Genomic DNA, 5514 nt, shown 5'->3' with positions numbered 1-5514 from the left:
ACACAGTGCTTTTCATTATAGCACCAATTACCCTAAACAGCTTTTAAAATGAAAACCATGTATATGTATTTCAAGTAAAGAAGAGTCAAGAACAGCCTGGTAAGAAGCCAACCAGGCACAGGCAGAGCAAGCAGCATGAAGTACTTTGTAAACCTGTGCTGGGAATGTATCTTTAGAATTCAGCATCCTTACTTCATTCACTATTATCTTTCACGTTCTAGGATTTTCCACTTACTTTAGGTAGGTTGGAGTGGGGACATGAGCTGTAGCTTGTGGTGTCTTGCATATGACTCTTGAAAATTGTTAGAGGTTCACATAGGACATAAAAGAAAACCAGCTGGGTCAAGTGAAATGACCTGGAAGATTTTTAATTAACTTTGAAATGATTGCCAGCCAGGCTGATACTATTTTTCTTCAGGTGACCAGATCTCACTCTCATTAGCTACATTAATCCATTAATTAATACAAGGAAATTTAGTGGGCACTTGTTCTACGCCAGTAACTGTGCTTGCTACTGGACCCTGTGTTAAGTGCTGTATCACCATTACTGATATGGGGACTATGGACAGGGTTTATGAAACATGCATAGCATTTAAATTTCTTTTAATTTTAAAATTATGATTTGGGACATTAAAACAAATATGAATAGTTAATGCAATCTTCATTTTTGTGACATACCTATAGTTTCATTGGAACTTTTCTTTTGCATTGTCCAGATAATTCTGAAATATCTTGCTAGGTGTTACTGTTGCGTGAGGCTGGTCTCCATTCATAAAAGGGAGGACATGCTTCTTTCTTTTGGGAATGCCTTTAAAAATAATTTTACTACTTCTTTAAAAATTATGTAGGGGGTGGATATAGCTCAGTGGTAGAGTGCTTGCTTTGCATGCACGAGGTCCTGGGTTCAATCCCCAATACCTCCTCTAAATAAATAAATAAATAAACAAACAAACCTAGCTACCTCCCCTCCTTGCCAAAATAAAAATAAATAATATAATAATAAAAAAAAAGGTGTATTATTTTTTCTTTTAGAATGTAAGCTCCTCAAGAGCAGGGACAATGTTTTCTGTATGTTCTATTGTGCCTAGTACACTGTGAATGCTCAATAAATACTGATGATGGGAGGCAAAAAAAAAATTATGTAATGATCTGAAATTATTCTTACATGTTCTGATTCACTTCTTCAATGAATTCAGTAAGATAATTCAAGCCCTTCTTACTCCCTTACCCTGACACTTACCTATATTTTAATTACTTGTGGGGCCTCCTGCCATGAAACAATTGTAGAGTTTTATTTTTCACTCATAGAAAGGTAGGTCTGTGGTCGCTGATAATTATTTAGTATGAAAAACTATGGTATCTGTAGTGACTATGGGGACAAATCTTATCTTTACATTAGCTTGAATAAGGAGAGGAAATTGACCTTCATGCAAACTTGCCTTTGAAGAAGAAAAATTAGGATGATAGAGAAAGATTAACGAAATGTGAGCAGTTGCCAAAATGGAAGAGATAACCTGATTCGGGGTTATTGGAATTATTGTTAATGATGAGAGATATTTTGCAAATGTAGACATTATATGCAAACTGCATAAAAATTATGCAAAGTAATACATTTTCACATCTATGGAGGATTATGCGGCAGCTTAAAAATACATCCACAAATTCTTTGATTCATCTCCCTCCAAGGAGTGAAGCCTAAATTCCCACTCCTTGAGTGTGGGCTGGACTTAAAAGATTGACTTCTAACAAAGAGAAGAAGGAAGAAGTGATAGCGTGCAACTTAGGAGACAACACCTTCCTCTTTGTTTTCTCCCTTGGATTGCTTGCTTTGGGGGGATTTTCCAGCTGCTATATTTTTAAGACACGCAGGCAGCCCTATGAAGAGAGCCATGCAGTGGGGAAGTAAGGTCTTCTGCCAATATCAGGTAGAAACTGAGGATTCCTGTCAGGTTGTCAGTGAGCCACCTTGGAAGTGGATTCTCCCACCTTAGTCTAGCCCTCAGATGATTCCAGCCCTGGATGATATCCTGATTGTAACTACAGAAGAGGCTTTGAGCCAGAAACACTAAGTGAATCTGCCCCCAAAATTCCTGGCCCATAGAAACTGTAAGATAATAAATATTTATTATTTTAAGCCACTAAATTTGGGGGGAGGAAAAATTTGTTACACAGCAATAGATAACTAATACAAATTCCTATAATAGGATTTATTTTCAAGAAACAGAAATAATTCTAGCTGTTTTAATCTGAAAGAGGTATAATACAAGGAGCTGGGAGGACAGGAAGAATGGTATTGAGGCCATATTTGCAGAATAATAGAGCTATTCTCACCTGCAAGGGGAGCAGCTACCTCTGCCACTATTAAGAAAGCAAAAGTTGAGAAGCTGCCCCTGGAATTGCTAACTTCAAGGATTTCCCCTAAATGAATCAGGAAGCCTCTGCCACTATTGCTGCTGCTACAATATCCACAGAGTTCCCACCTGGATAAGGGAATGTGGCTGCAGGGGAAAAAAAAAATAGTGTATGTACTTGTAGCATCAATCACAGCATTAAAAAAAAAAAAAAAGCCTCTGCTTTACTTCTGCCTTCCAAATCACATGAAACTTTATCTGGTTGGCAAAAATAATGTACAAAACAAAAGCCAAATTAAACCTTACCTTTGGGACCCTAGCTGTTAGTGAATCTGAGAAATACTATTTATAGGTTTCTAGCCTCTGCAGAATGGGAAGGCATACTTGTTGGGTGCTGGATATTTTTAGATTTCTATAAATATTCCTGAGTTTTGTTCTTCAACACAGGTAAGTTTCTTGAACACGTTCAGATTCTTCTGAGTTTTGCTTTTAGGATTTATTAAGCTAGGGTTTGTCTAGGGCTAATTATTTCTCACTGTTGAGGCAAGAGTCTTCCAAGTACTCTACCCAGTGCCCTGTGGATTATGAGGCTTTCCAGTCTGGTTGGTGGGCACTACTTCAAACTCTGTGCAGGCACCGGGCACTCCTTCTAATCCTTTCCTTTGCCTAAGGTATTTTTGTCACACACATGAGATGTGCTGAATACTAAAGGAGGGGCCTCTGTAAGATCTCCTGGGTTCTTTCTTATGTGCAGCCCTCTCCTATGCGGTACTCGGTCATGTGAACTCTGTGACCATAGTCTCCCTGGACCCTCAGTTCCTTCTCCTTAACTCAGGGACTCCATCTGGCTCTACTTGAGTTTCTCCTCCCTGAACTACAGCCTAGAAACTCTCTCCAGCAGTAAGCTAGGGTAATCATAAGATTTACCTCACTTGTTTCCTGTGTCTCAGGGATCACTATCCTTTATTGCCTGATGTCTAGTTTCTTCAAAACGTTTTTTTCAAATATTTTGTCCTTTTGCTGTTGTTGTTACAGATTAGAGCATAGATCAGGTTCCTATTATTCCATCTTGTCCCCTTATTGACTTTTTGATCAGAGTCTATATCCCATTCTTTTGGAAAGCATTCCAGCCCAACAGCATTATTTCCCAAGTGACACCATAAGCGAGTCTTCAATAAGTCATTTGATTGTTCTATAAGACTGATTGCTTCTGGGTGATGGAAAATCAGTGATTGCCATAGACATCAATTTATCACAGACCTTATTTTCCACACATTTTTGCCCTTTGGTCAGTAGTTGTGTGAACAAGACATTTAGAAAGCATGGTAGAAATATGACAGATAGGAAAGGTAATCCATATCCAGAATACATATCTATTCCATTAGGACAGTCTCTGCTTCCTTATGATGAAAGATTTCCCATGTAATCAACCAGCCTCCAGGTACTAGTTTATGGTACTATATCATTGGTTTGCTGCTGGTCTTTGCCGGTGGCAGGGCTTAGCAGTAGGTACCCAGCAGATCAGCACTGGTGAGGAAAAGTTCACCCCTCACAGCATGGCTACCTGTTCCCAAGCCCACTGAACAAGCACAAGGTGGCTGGATAAGGAGTCTGACTGACACCCCCAACAGTTCTACTTGTCCAAATGGATTTTTGAAAAACTCATCTGAGTGGCTGACTTCTGGCTAACATTCATAAGGGCATAAATAACTGTACACTTTGAGCCAGTTCTGAGACGTTATCTATTATCTATTGCTCCATAACAAATCGTCCCAATCTTAATGGCTGAAGACGTTTATTTTATTCATAAATCTACTGTTTAGGCAGGTCTCACAGGAAGAACATATCTTTTTTCTACTGAGTGCCACTTGGAGTGATTTGAAGACTGGGGGCTGGATTATTCGAAAGGCTTGCTCACTCACATATCTTGACGTTGATACTTCTGTCAACTGAGTCTTCAGCTGGGGCCGAGGCTGGAACATCCACATGTGGCTTCCTGGGTCACTGGGTTCCAAAGGTGAGCATCCCATGAGGACAAGAAGAAAGCTGTATTGCCTTTTATGACAGCCTTAGAAGTCATATGACATAGCTTCTGCCATGACCTGCCCAGACTCAAGAAAAGGAAACATAGACCTCGTTTCTCAGTGGAGGAGTGTCGACATAGACTCAAGAAAAGGAAACATAGACCTCGTTTCTCAGGGGAGGAGTGTCGACGTCACATTGTAAGGAGCACATGTAATCCAGGATATATTGGTGTGGCCGTCTTTGGAAAATAAAATTCTACCCCACCATCGTATACCTCTTCTCCAGACTTCCTCATCTCTACTTTTTCACTTTTGTTCCTTCCGAGACCCTAACCATCCAGCCAAATGGGTAGCCATTGTGCATGAATTGATATTGATTTATTGGGGCATCTCCATTTCCAAGAAAAGGGCAAACACATGTACTGCTCAAAGTTCTTCTCACTGAAAGAATATATCTGCTCGTTGTCCTTCCTAGTTCACCTGAGTGTCACCATAAGTCTGAGGCAGTCCACTTACAGAAAGCATCAACATATTAGGCAGAATAGTTCTAAAAACTTTTCTTTAATTTTTTTTTATTCCCCAGGCAGTTGTCATAACTTATTAGGTGAGGGGGATGTGGCAATGCATCAGGAGCAGGAATATTAAGAACGCAAACCACATGTTTATGAAAAATGCTGGTGTCTTCAGGACCTGCTGGAGCCTGATCTTTTTCCTTGAGGATGGAGAGCAGCTGCAAACAAATTTAGGGTTTGGTGGATCAGATAGCACCTCAGCTCATGATGGGAGGATCGGGTTGCATAGTCACTTGAAATCTGATGGTCAGATAGTGTGGTAGGCTAAATTACGACCCCTCAATAGTTCCACAACCTAATCTCCAGAACCCGTGAATGTTACCTTACATGGCAAAAGGGGCTTTGCATATGTGGTTAAGAATCTTCAGATGGGGAGATTACCACAGTCTACCTGAGTGGCCCCAATGTAATCACCACATTTTTTATAAGAAGAAGGTAAGAGGAGTCAGAGTCAGAGGAAGGGGCAATGGGATGATGAAAGCAGAGATTGGAGTGATGCTCTTCGAAGGAGGAAGGAGGGGCCAAAAGCCAAGGGCCACCGCCACCAGAAGCCAAAAAAGACAAGGA

The 5514-nt window shown here is 40.3% G+C and overlaps 1 non-coding gene across 1 annotated transcript; it reads left to right on the top strand.

Annotated features, from left to right (window-relative positions):
* Positions 1 to 850: 850 nt before the first annotated feature.
* Positions 851 to 923, top strand: TRNAA-UGC (transfer RNA alanine (anticodon UGC)). The gene has a single exon. It is a non-coding gene; the product is annotated as a tRNA-Ala (tRNA).
* The last annotated feature ends 4591 nt before the right edge of the window (positions 924 to 5514 follow it).

This window comes from Camelus dromedarius, chromosome 3, assembly GCF_036321535.1.
Source record: "Camelus dromedarius isolate mCamDro1 chromosome 3, mCamDro1.pat, whole genome shotgun sequence".
In the NCBI taxonomy this organism is placed as follows: domain Eukaryota; kingdom Metazoa; phylum Chordata; class Mammalia; order Artiodactyla; family Camelidae; genus Camelus; species Camelus dromedarius.
The sequence above is the reverse complement of the archived record's forward strand: the minus strand, read 5'-3'. Positions and strand labels throughout refer to the sequence as shown.